Here is a 13847-nt window from a genome sequence, read left to right as displayed (position 1 = left end):
GGAATTAACTGAACAGCACACAACAACAGATACTTCGTATAAGTGGAACCATACAGTATTTGTCCTTTTCTGTCTGACTTATTTCACTTTGCATGTTTTCAAAGTTCATCCATGTATCAAAACTTCATTTCTCTTTAGGCTGAATAATATTCCATTTTATGTACATACCACATTTTTTTGATCCACCTTTTGGCTATTGTGAATAACACTGCAATAAACATTGGTGTACAAGTTGCTGTTTTCAGTACTTTTGGTTATATACCTAGGAGTGGAATTGCTGGATCTTATGTTAAGTCAATGTTTAACTTTTTGAGGAACCACTAAACATATTTCTACAGCCCTTTGGGCTTTTTTGAATGTTCCCAGTTTGGCTTACTTAGAATTCTTTGAGATCTTATTTGGCCTTCCACAATTGTGGAGAGGTTCAGCATCGCCAGGCAGGCATGGGAAGGGTAGAAACTTCCAGGTGGGCAGCCAGGCCTGGCCCTAGCCGAGTTCCTCACTCTCTCAGCTGTCCTGTGTTGATATACGTGAGAGATTATAACTTTAAGAAGGGCGAAGCAGTTGAGTTTGAGGAGTATAGAAGACACCTACTTTAAGGTAGTGGTTTTTAGTATATTTTATTTATTTTTTTAATGGTGTGGGCCTCTTTGAAAATCTGCTGATAGCTGTGAACGCTCTTGCCAGAAAAATGTACATATTCACAAAATTTTGAATAAGATTCCAAGGAATACATGGTCCTCCTGAAACCCATTAAATAATCTGTGTCTTAAGGTTAAGAAGGAGCCCTGGTAGTGCAATGGCTAACTGCTCGCCTCATCTTTGGGAGAAAGACCTGGTGATCTGCTTCTGTAAAGATTACAGCCTAGGAAACCTTATGGGGAAGTTCTATTGTCACATGGAGTTGCCATGAGTTAGAATCAACTCAACAGCACCTAACAACAGCAACCACAATCTCTATCTCCCTATCTATCTATCTATCTATCTATCTCTGTCCGTCTATCCGTCCATCTGTCCGTCCATCCGTCCATCCGTCCGTCCGTCCACCCACCCACCCGTCCGTCCGTCCATCCATCCATCCATCCATCCATCCATCCATCCAATCTATCTATCGTCCATGAATGACAATTGTCTGGCACAGTGAGTAGCACATAAGTGTTATGTATAATTATTAATTACTAGTATGAGGCTAAGGGGTGGCTTGCTGAGCCAGGCATTAGGGGTAGGCACTGGTCAGGGCTAGGGACTAGAATGAAACTAACCAGGGAATGAAACATATGTTGGGGGCAAGCATTTTAATAGTTGGAGTTGGGGTTGGCTCTGAAATGTAGCTTGGTCCAGCCCATTTACTGCAGACCTTCCTTGAGTGGTGAGAGGAGCAGGAGGGAGGTGAGGGGGAAACAGAAGCAGCCTCCTTCTGTCCCCAATCCGTGAGCACTGATGTGTACACATGTGTGCATCCTCTTGTACCCCCCACCGCAAAATCAAGGTGCCTGGAGCCATAGAAGGGGCTAGGAAGGGAAAGGGGAGGTTCTGAGTAATTCAAACATGAATCGAAGGTGGTGGTGGGAATAAATCTGTTGCCGTCGAGTAAATTCTGGCTCATAGTGACTGTATAGGACAGGATAGAACTGCCTAGGGTTTTCTACACTGTAATCTTTAAAGACTATGGGGCCCTGGTGGCGCAGTGGTTAAGCATTTGGCTGCTAACCAAACGGTTGGCAGTTCAGATCCACCAGTTCCTTGGAAACCCTATGGGGCAGTTCTACTTTGTCCTATGGGGTTATTATGAGTTGGAATTGACTTGATGGCAACAGATTTTTTTTTTTTTTTTTTTTAAATCTTTGTGGAAGCAGACTGCCACATCTTTCTCCTGTGTAGCGGCTGGTGAGTTTGAACCACTGATCTTTTGGTTAGCAGCTGAGTGCTTAACCACTGTGCTACCAGGACTCCTAGTGATGGCAATACCCAGTGCCAAAGGCTGGCAGACTGTTGTAATCTGCCTCCCAGGTCCCCTCCCTGTAATGGCACTCTTGCTAACCTAAGTGGGAAAACCCATAAGAAGTCTTGGGAACAATCTTGGCATCTAGCATAGTGGAGATGACAGCAGTCTTCTCCCATGGCTGGACGAACAGTGCCAGAGCTTGGGTGGTGGGTTGGTGGAGATGTAGTTCTCTAGAGAAGGCTTCCTTGCCCAGGTGGTCCATCAGGTCCACACACTTAGGTCATGGTGCTGCTGTGCCTGACAGATGTATCCTCCTGTGTTTGTGACCACGGTCTTATCACCTGCAGCCAGAGGCAGTTCGTGGAAGAGCTTGATTCTGAAAAACAGAAAGGGCATGCAGGAGATGGATATGGTCTGAGTTTCTAGCAGGGCAGCCCCCCACCCATGAGCTCCCCAAAGATTTCTAGTTTCAACCTGCTTTGAATCAGGTAGAAGGACAGAAAGAGAATTTGCTCAAGCATGGTTGGGTGGGCTGACCACGGAAAAGAGCCAGAATTTACCAGGGTCATTGTCGGGGCAGAAGTGACTATTTTTTATATTATTTCAATATCCTATTCACTTCTTATGCTGATTAGGACAAGTGCACAGTCACCATTCATTCATTCATATAATGATGCCAGGACTCTCCATGGGAATGCACGTGTTTATGCTGAGGGTGCTAGCTCTTGATGTTCTCAGGGCTGTGGTCATTGCCCTAGCCACAAGTGCTGTGAATAAGCTGAAGCCTTGTTCCACTGTCCTCCACAGCCCCCAATCCCAGGGGATGGGCATAGCTTGGAGGTACTACATCTGCTGTGTGTGTGGTGGGGGGGTAGTTCACAGGAGCAAAGGAACACTCTCAAATTGTGGTTTAGGGACAGAAAAGAAACTTCTTTGAGAGCTAACCACCCTGGTGTTATTAAGAGTCACATTATTATATTAGGATTATTTTAAGTGGTCTGTAACAAGAGTAAAGTGAAAGGAAGTGCGCACATGAGAGGTTGCTGGGTTCCAGTTGTGAAAATCCACATGAGGAAAGACCAGAGGCATTCTCCTTAGAGTCATGAATGGATTATAGAACACCCACAATTACCATTTGATGTTTTTACTAGTTTGTAGCCAGGGCAATGAAAGATGAAACAGAAATAAGATTTATAACATTGGAAAGGAGAAGATGAAATTTTATTATTTGCAGATGATATGATTTTCTACCTAGCATATCAAGAGAATCAAGTAAAATAATCCCCCGACTACTGGATTTAATAAGAAAGTTTAGTGTATTGGCTGCATGAAGGATACATAAAGTCAAATCAAAACCTTTCTCACATACCAGCATTGATGGGCTTTAAAATATAATGGAAAGGGAAGGAAGAGGGACAGGTAGAGAGAGAGAGACAGAGACAGAGACACACAGAGAGAGAGATTATATTCTTTAAAATAAACAAAATCCAAAATACCCAGGAATAACCTTAATGAGAAATATGCTATAGGATCTATGTAAAGAAAGCTAAAAAATTACTGAGAGTCATAAAGAACAATGTGAATCAGTGGTAGCTGTACCATGACCCCCCACTCCCGATTACAAATGCAATACTAGTTATGAAAAGTTCGTATCTTCGTTCATTAATTACTTAATGCATTTGTACTATGTGCTAAGGGCAGGGGTTTTATTGGGAAAAACAGACATAATCCCCTCATTTTTGTTATTGACATTCGAAGTAGAAGAGCTAGACAATAAAAGAATAAATAAAAAATTATTGAAATGCAGCTCATGTTTAGTATCTGAGAGGCATAGTTTCTCCCTTCGACCTCTGTGATACAGCTCCTTGACAGACCCTTATTTAGCTCTCTAAAGGACACAGGAGTTCCTGTGTGGTGCAAACAGTTAACATGTTTAGCTGCTAACTGAAAGGTTGAAGGTTTGAGTCCACCCAGAGATGCCTCAGAAGGAAGGCCTGGTGATCTCTTCCCAAAAATCAGCCATTGAAAGCCCTATGGAGCACAGTTCTACATGGGATCTCCAGGAGTTGACTTGACAGCAACTGTTGTTTTTTTTTAAGTACACAAACTTTTTATACGGCAACTACCCCAAAACCAAACCAAACCCACTGCCGTGGAGTGGATCTCTCGACTCATAGTGACCCTGTTGGACAGCGTAGAACTGCCCCATAGAATTTCCAAGGCTGTAAATCTTAACAGAAGCAGACTGCCACATCTTTGTCCCACGGAGCAGCTGGTGAGTTTGAACCACTGGCCTTTCAGTTAGCAGCCCAGCTCTTTAACCACGGTGTCACCAGGGCTTCTTTCTGCAACTACACCAAATGGAAATTTGCAGAATAAGTAGTGAATGATCAATCTTATTCAACTGATAAAATATGCAGAGGCTGTACACCGCCTTAGCTTTCAGTTATGGGGTCATAATTCCTTGAGTATTGAGTTCTTTTCTTTAAATGTAAGCATTTTTTTCTTTTGACTTTGTTTAAATTTATTCCTGTATATGTCACATGAAAGACAGGAGGGCTTGACTTAGCCTATGTCCCGTAGTGCAGGGCAGGGACACTTCTGGGTTTTGTGCTAGCCAAATCTGAACTTTTTAAGCTAATCATACAGGCACAGGTAATTCTTGGTTCTGGAGATTGACCATCACAGTTTTGTGGACTGCTGCTTGGCTTGAAAGTTAACCAGGGAAGGATACAGTTGAAATAGTTTTGGATCATTATTCATTATAAAAGTGAACACAGGTAGAAGATGCCATTGCAGTATAAGGGCGTTGAACTCAAAATGGAAATGAATCAATCCCCAGTAAGTTTAAATCTAACATGTTTTTCTTTCTCCATTTATTACTGATCTGTATACTTTCATCTTCTTTATCCACCCTGGGCATACCCTAGATGAAAGTTTACTCATTTCCTCTACAGTTTCTGCCCAAACCTTCCATCTTCTCCTTTCCTTTTGCCTTGTCAGGATTTTCCAATGTTCAGCTTTAGAGAATAAAGAAAACTGATAACCATATTCCCACAGAGTGCCTTCCTTTGATGCTGTGTTTATATAGCGTACAGAGTACATGTGGGATTAATTTTGCTTCTGAGGCTTCACAAGTTGCCAACTGACATGTTTGTTTTCCTAAGGAAGGTAAGTGTGGACCAGGTACAGTGGTGGGTCAGGTCTTCAGAAATGTTTACATTTTGCTGTGAGATGGGGAGCTGGGGGCTCTGCTTCTCAGTCAGAGTGTCTAAGAATTTGATGATTGCTCTCAAGGAGGAGGATTTATCCTCAGCTTTACCTTCTCAGCCATGGTGATAGATATGCCCAGGGACATGGGGACTCAAATGATAAACCATTAGCACTTCAAGGGAACTTTAAAAACATTCATTCCAATCACTCCCTTAACAAACGAAGGAACTGAAGCTCTGAGAGGTGAAATGACTTTCTGGAGGAGATTCTCAAATTTTAGTCCAGTGGTATTCCCAACGGAGCTCCTGGGTGGTGCTAACAGCTAACACGCTCAATGCTAACCTAAAGGTTGGAGGTTCAAGTCCATCTAGATGTACCCCAGAAGAAAGGCCTGGTTATCTACTTCTGAAAAATCAACCATTGAAAATGCTGTACATGCCCAAAAATGAGGCAAGGTTTTTCCTTCAAAATTATCCCTCAGAAAAGGTGGATACTCCTTATATTTGAGGACTTCCAAGATCTTACATTTATTTATTTATTTTTTTAAAATTTTATTGTGGTATAGGTGAAAGTTTACAGCTCAAGTTAATTTCTCATTAAAAAATTTATACGCATATTGTTTTGCAATGTTGATTGCAATCCCCACAATGTGACAGCACACTCCTCCTTTCCACCTAGTTCCCTGTGTCCATTCGTCCACTTCCTGTCCCTTCCCGCCTTGCTTTTGGACAGGAGTTGTACATTTGGTCTCACATATTTTATTGAACTAAGAAGCATGTTCCTCATGTGTGTTATTTTTTGTTTTATAGGCCTGTCTGATCTTTGTCTGAGAAGTGGGTTTCAGGAACGGTTTCAGATCTGGGTTAGCAGAGTATCTGGGGGCCATAGTCTCAGGGGTTCCTCCAGTCTCTGTCAAACCAGTCAGTCTGGTCTATTTTCGCGAATTTGAATTCTGTTCTACATTATTCTCCCACTCTGTCTGGGACTTTCTGTTGTGATCCCTGTCAGAGCAGTCAGTGGTGGTAGCTGGGCACCATCTAGCTCTTCTGGTCTCAGGCGAGTAGAGGCTCTGGTTCATGTGATCCTTTAGTCCTTTGGGTTAATATTTTCCTTGTGTCTTTGGTTTTCTTCATTATCCTTTGCTCCGGATGAAGTGGGACCAATAATAGATGTAGCAAAATCTCATATTAAGGGCACTTTCTCAATTACTTAAATTTGAACAAGTAAGACTCCTGTTTTGGGAAAACCTGACCCTGAAACAACTTCAATCAAATCTCCTAAAGGTCTTCTGATACTATTGATAAAGGGAAGGTTTCTTAGTTATCTAGTGCTGCTATAACAAATATCACAAGTGAATGGCTTTAACCACAGAAGTCCTAAATCAGCGTGTTGGCTCTAGGAGAAGGCCTTCTTTGTCAGCTCTGGGCGGGGAAAGGTCCTTTTCTCTTCAGCTTCTGTTTCTTGGTTCCTTGGAGATCCCCTTGTGGCTTGGCATCTATAGTCCACCATCTCTACTTGCTTAATCTACTTTTATATTTTATAAGAGATTGACTCAAGAATACCCTACACTAATCCAGCTTCATTAACATAACAAAGACAACTCATTCCCAAATGAGGTTATAACTACAAGCACAGAGGTTAGGATTTACAATGCATATTTTTTAATTCAATCCATAACAGAGGAGAAATAAATTTTTAACACAAATTTAGCAATTATTCTTGGGAGTATGAGGCAGATGCTGTGGAATAGCTTGTTTGCCATTTATTCTAACTTTCTTCTAATCTGTCCTTCTGTATTGAAGAGGCTGGAAAGCTTAAAATGACATTTTCTAGACTCTCTTGCATGAGAATTTTGGATGTCCTTTAGGTTCCAACAATCAGATGCACTTGCATAAAACTTGACTTTGGAACGAGGCATTTATTTTTGTATGTGGATCGTAGCAAAGGGGATATGTAGTAGCAATGTCGTGACTCAGCTGGCAGCTTCCTGATGGATTATAGCAGAGACAGCATGATTTTGCACTGGGCAGCGGTAGTGGCAGAGCCAGATTTGGCTTGTGGCTTCTTGTTCTTTGGCCCGTCTCCTGGTGTGGCTTTGGAATTATTCCTGAAAGCTCAGCCTAGAGTCTATTTCTCGCCAAGCTCCCCCTCTCCTCCTGCCACTTCCTGGAAGTTATATGATACCCTATTACAAACCTCCTTTTGCTTAAATTAGTCAGAATAGATTCTGTCCTCTACCAGGAGACCTTTACTGATGCAGGGTGTCTTAGTTTGCTGATGCAGGGTGTCTTAGTTTGCTAGTGATTCTGTAACAGAAGTACCACAAGTGAGTGTCTTGAAAGAACAGAAATTTATTTTCTCACAGTTTAGGAGGCTAGAAGTCCAAATTCAGGTCAAAGACTAAGGGGAAGGCTTTCTCTCTTTTGGCTGTGGGGGAACACCCTTGTCTCAGCTTCTGTGGCCCAGTGTTCCTCTGATCCTTGGTGACACTCATGTGGCACCTGTCTCCTCCCATTTGTGCTTGCTAGGCTCTGTGTCTATGCTGCTGGTTTTATAACTGAGAAGTCATTAGGTTTAGGATACACCCTACACTGGTATGACCTCATTAATGTAACAAAGAAAACCCTATTTCCAAACAGAGTTACATCCACATGGATAGGGGTTGGATTTCTAACACATATTTGTGGGGGACACAGTTCAATCCATAACAGAGGCTATGGCCTTCCAATTGCAGCTACTGGGTGCTAGTGTAAATAAGCAATGCTTAAAAAGAAGCACAGTTAGTGACTATATTGAAGAGATCGCAAATCTAAACCTATAGGACAAATTTTTCAAAACTCTGAATTTATATAATTCAGTGTGTACTGTGGCTTGGGGTTAAATGTCTAGTGACAGGCTCATACATGTATTAAAAAATACTGTATGTAAATAAAAGCTGTTGTGTTAGATGCCTTAAGAAGTGCCTCTTGGGATGACTAAGACATTGGAAGACACCAGGTAAGAGTTTAAAGCTCTTCATAAAATGTGAGATATTTCAAAATCAATGTTTTTTTTTTTTTAACCAATGTATGTGATTTAAACTTTTCTGTGTAACTAAATTAGTAAATATCTGTGTAAATCCTGTATGCAGACATTTGACTCTCTTATCTATATCCTATAGAAGTCCTGGTGGCACAGTGGTTAAACACTCAGGGGCTAACCAAAAGGTCAGTAGAGTGAACCCACGAGCGGCTCTGCGGGAGAAAGATGCAGTGGTTTACTTCCATAAAGACTTACAGCCTTGGAAACCCTATGGTTCCAAGTCTGTCCCATTGGATCTCTGTGAATCAGAATTGACTTGATAGCAGTGGGTTTTTTAGGTTTGGTGTCTATACCCTAAGCATTTATATTTTCAATTTGCCAGAAAGAACTAAAACCCCAACCTTAGTTTTTGATTTTTTTTTCATTTGCAAAATGTGGGATTACCATGTATTTGGGATTGCCTGATATTCAAGTTATATGGTATTAATGTGGCCTGAACCTAATGTACAAGGGGCATCCTTTGAGAAATGCTGTCCTACTGGATCAAGGCTCAGCATAATATATGGCAATTTGGTGCTCAATAAACTACTTAAATGACAAATAAAACAGGTAAGCGTTGCTGTTGTTGCACAGCTTTTTTCTCCCATTTTTCCTGTTCCTGTTTTCTGCAGCATTTCTGTCTTTCCCCCTGCTCCTAATATGATGAGGAAGACATGGTCTCTGTCTCAGGAAGCTTGTAGGGTCTGGGAAAGAGGATGATGTGCCCACAGACCCAATTCACAGCAGGCTGTGGTAGCTGGGGGACAGTCACACAGACAGGGAGCAAGGGCCACTTAGGCAGAGGTTGACTGTAGAAGGAAGTGGCATTTTGGTTAGGCCTACATGAATCCTATTATCCATAGGTTTTATGAGGAAGAAAGGTCTCACGATCTGTTTTGGTAAAGATTAAACCAAACCCATTGCTATGGATTCTTTTTTTTTATTGTTATTCTTTTTCATTTCTTTTAATTTTATTGTGCCTTAGGTGAGAGTTTACAGCTCAGGTTAGTTTCACATTAAAAAATTTATACATATCAGACGGTGCTTGGGTTATATTCACACAATGGAATACTACACATCAATAAAGAACAGTGCAGAATCTGTGAAACATTTCATCACATGGAGGAACCTGGAAGGCATTATGCAGAATGAAATTAGTCAGTTGCAAAAGGACAAATATTGTATAAGACCACTATTATAAGAACTTGAGAAATAGTTTAAACTGAGAAGAAAACATTCTTTTGTGGTTATGTGATGGGGGAGGGAGGGAGGGTGGCAGAAGGGTATTCACTACTTAGATAGTAGATGAGAACTACTTTAGGTGAAAAAAGGACAGGACAATACTCAATACAGGGGAGGTCAGCACAACTGGACTAAACCAAAAGTGAAGAAGTTTCCTGAATAAACTGAGTGCTTCGAAGGCCAGTGAAGCTGGGGCAGAGGTTTGGGGACCATGGTTTCAGGGGACATCTAAATCAACTGGCATAATAAATTCTACTGAGAAAACATTCTGCATCCCACTTTGAAGTGTGGCATCTGGGGTCTTAAACGCTAGGAAGCGGCCATCTAAGATGCATCAATGAATCTCAACCCACCTGGATCAAAGCAGAATGAAGAACACCAAGTACACAAGGTAATAAAGAGACCAAGGGACAGAAAGGGCTACATGAACCAGAGACTACATCATCCTGAGACCAGAAGAACTGGATGGTGCCTGGCTACAACTGATGACAGCCCTGACAGGGAACACAACAGAGAACCCCTGAGGGAGCAGGAGAGCAGTGGGATGCAGACCCCAAATTCTCATAAGAAGACCAGACTTAATGGTCTGACTGAGACTGGAAGGACCCTGGTGGTCATAGCCCCCAGACCTTCTGTGTGCCCAGGACAGGAACCATTCCTGAAGCCAACTCTTCAAACATGGTTTGGACTGGACGATGGGTTGGAGAGGGATGCTGGTGAGGAGTGAGCTTCTTGGATCAGGGGGACACTTGGACACTTGAGACTATGTTGGCATCTCCTGCCTGGAGGGTAGACGAGAGGGTAGAGGGGGTTAGAAGCTGGTGAAATGGACACAAAAAGAGAGAGTGGAGGGAGAGAGCGGGCTGTCTCATTAGGGGGAGAGTAATTGGGAGTATGTAGCAAGGTGTATATAAGTTTTTATGTGAGAGACTGACTTGATTTGTGAACTTCCACTTAAACCACGATACAAATTATAAAAAAAAAAATTCATACATATCGGTTTATGACATTATTGCAGTCCCCACAATGTGACAGCACTCACTCCCTTTCCACCCTGGGTTCTCTGTGTGTGTTTGTCTAGTTCCTGTCCCTTCCTGCCTTCTCATCTTGCTTTTGGGCAGGAGTTGCCCATTTGGTTTCATATGTTTGCTAGAACTAAGAAGCAGGTTCTTCACATGTGTTGTTTGTTTTATAGACCTGTCTAATCTTTATCTTGAAACCCTGGTGGCCTAGTGGCTAAGTGCTACAGGTACTAACCAAAAGGACAGCAGTTGGAATCCACCACCCACTCCTTGGGAACTCAGTGGGGCAGTTCTACTCTGTTCTATAGGATTGCTATGAGTCAGAATCGACTTGACGGCAAAGGGTTTGGTTTTATGGTTTTTTTAATCTATATCTGAAAAGTGGGCTTGGAGTGGTTTCGGTTCTGACATAGTAGTGCCTGGAGGCCGCAGTTGAGGGGTGACTTCCTCCAATCTCCCTCAGATCAGTAAGCCTGGTCTTTTTCCCTGACTCTGAATTCTGTTCTACCATTTTTCTTCCCTCTATCCGGGACTCTGCTGTGGATTCTTGACTCCTGGCAACTTGATATGTTACAGAGTAGAACTCCACAGAGTTTTATTGGCTGTGATCTTTATGAAAGCAGATCACTAGGCCTTCCCACAGCTGCTGGGTGGATTCAAATCACAAGCCTTTAGGTTAAAAAGTCCAGCGGGAGCCGTTTGCTCCACCTGGTACCTTCCCTGAAGATTGCTGCTGTTGTGTGCGTCAGTAATTCTAACTCCTAGTCATCCTATAGACAGAGTAGAACTGCCCCATTGGGTATCCTAGGCTGTAATCTTAATGGGAGCGGATAGCCAGATCTTTTCTCCTGCAGAGAGGATGGTGGGTTCCAATCGCTGAGCTTTAGGTTAGCAGTCCAGCGCTTAACCATTTCACCACCAGGGCTCAGCCAAGAAAACGCTGCGGAGCAGTTCTACTCTTTAACACATGGGGTCATCACGAGTCCATATTGACGGGACAGCAACGGATCTGGTATTTGGAATTCATAAATTACCCAGGTGTCTGTCTGGAATTTTGGAGAAAAAAAAAAACAAAAAAACCGAAGTCTCTCAACCTGAACTTTTCCAACACGTTGGTTTTCATTTGCAGTGTGAGAACTGCCAGAGCAGGAAAGACCTGTCAAGTTTGGTGACATTTTCTCGGTAAGCAGGTGGACCCTCTCCTTTTATGAAGGAGGACAGGGGACTGTTCCCACATAGCATTTCCTTGAAGACCGTCACAGGTGGGAGGCGGTGACAGTCTCGGGGCGGTCTGGCGCAATTTCCCCTCGGCCCGCTGGGTCGCACTGTAGCTTTATGAATGCGCGCCCGGCCGGGGCAGGGCGCACGGGAGCCGAGGCCCGGCCCAGCACCGGGCGGAGGTGGTGGCGCGGGGCCACGGTGCCCGGGTCCGAGCCGCAGGTGCGCGGGCCTTCGAGGCTCGTGCCCGACGAAGAGCTTAGCCACACTCAAGCAAAGTTTGCACCCTCGACATCACATCCCAGGCGTTAGATCTAGCTGGCCTGCAGGGCAGACCTGTGCCACCCTCGGGGAAGGGCGCAAGCCGCGACCCTCCCCGGCCGCCCCCTGTCTCCGAGGAGTTGGAGGCGAGAGGTCCCCGAGAGGAGAGGGCCTAGAGGCTGCATCCGCGGCCAGGGTAAGAGGATGGTCTTCAGGCGCGAACACTCTGGTTCTGACTCGCCATATGCTGGTGGAAAGTGCCATTCTAATGCTTTCGTTGCATTGCTTTTACATTTCGTTATACCTGCACTATTTTTTATTTTATTTTTCCTTGAATTTTTTTCGCCTGGCCCTTTGTGGGTGCTCATTGCTTGGGTAGGATGTGGAATCTCTTTCTTGTGACACCAGAGCTCAAAGCGAATAGAGCACTCTGGGATTTCCCTCCCCTTCCCCCGCCCCAATTGCTTAAATATTTATTTAATGTTTATTTTTTAAAAACAATTAGCTCGTTTTTAAAATCGGAAAATAACAAATGCGTATGGTAGAAAATTCTACCAGTACAGAAGTCTCTCCGTTTTAGCCACTCTCTCCCACCCCTCCCCCAAACCCCTTCTCAGAGGTGGCCGGGGCTAATAACTTCTTTTGATTCCTTCCAGGAATGATATAGTCAGGCGCAAGTATATATGTTCTTTTAAACGTGTTCCCCCCTCCTCCCCTGTCCCGCCTGGGACCTCACATCAGTGCATGTGGATCCACCATCCACGGCGGTCTTGTAGAAAGGCTGCCTGGTATCCTGTGCTGTCATAAGCACACCCCAGCTATTTCATCAGTCCCCTGTTGGAGCTTGTTTCCAGTCTTTTGCCTTTACAAACAATGCTACAGTGAACATCTATGTGTGTGTGCCTTGGACTACATTTGTGCCAGTATGTCTATAGGGTAAATCCCTAGACGTGGAATTGAAGAGTGTTCGCATTTTTTATTCTATCAGTCTTGGCAGTTGCTCTCCAAAGGTGATACCAAGTCATACTCTCAGCAATGACTGCTCCCCTCCTCCCCCGACCTTGTTAACACTGGGCATGTGCTCAGTTGATCTCTGGTTACAATATGCCAGGACCCCAAAGATTCTGTAACTTTTCTTTTATATCTTTTTGGGAAGCATTCATACTTTTTACACATAAGAGAAGAAGCAAGTCAGCAATCCAGTTCCGTACAGTGTTCATATTTCAGTGCTTGTCCCACTGACTGAAAACTGAAATTTCCTTTTTTCTTTTGGATCTGTAAAAACTCTGGGGCTCGGAGTGAGAAACTATCAGATGTACCATTTGTGTATCTGGAAAGGACCCCAGAGACCATCTAGTCCAATCCCTTAATTTACAAGTGAGAAAACTGAGACTAGAGATCTTCAGTGTCCCACCCAGGACTCACATCTCAGCTGCACGAGGTGACACAGGATTTGTACTGTATTTTTTTGTGACCGTATTATCTGAATGGAGCCCTGGCGGTGCAGTGGGGCAGTTGTACTCTGTCCTATAGGGTGGCCATGAGTTGGAATCAACTCGATGGCAACGGGTTTTTTTGTTTAAATTGGGCTTATTATCTGAATTTGTGGCACTGAGTGGAGCAAATGGTTAACTGAAAAGTTGGTGGTCTGAACTCATGCAGAGGTACCTTGGAAGACAGGCCTGGTGATCTGCTTTTGAGAGGTCATAAGCTTGAAAACCCGCTGGAGCGGTTCTACTCTGCACACATGGGGTTGCCATGAGTCAGAATCGACTCGAGGGCAACTAACAACAACAGTATACCTAAATTGTACACTATTTAACGCCAACTTTTTAGTTGAATTGGGCTTTATTAACTCTTATTACGAAACTCCTGAGTAAGCTCTC

Source organism: Loxodonta africana, chromosome 6 (genome assembly GCF_030014295.1).
Source record: "Loxodonta africana isolate mLoxAfr1 chromosome 6, mLoxAfr1.hap2, whole genome shotgun sequence".
NCBI classification, from domain to species: Eukaryota; Metazoa; Chordata; class Mammalia; order Proboscidea; family Elephantidae; genus Loxodonta; species Loxodonta africana.
Note: the sequence above shows the minus strand (reverse complement) of the source record.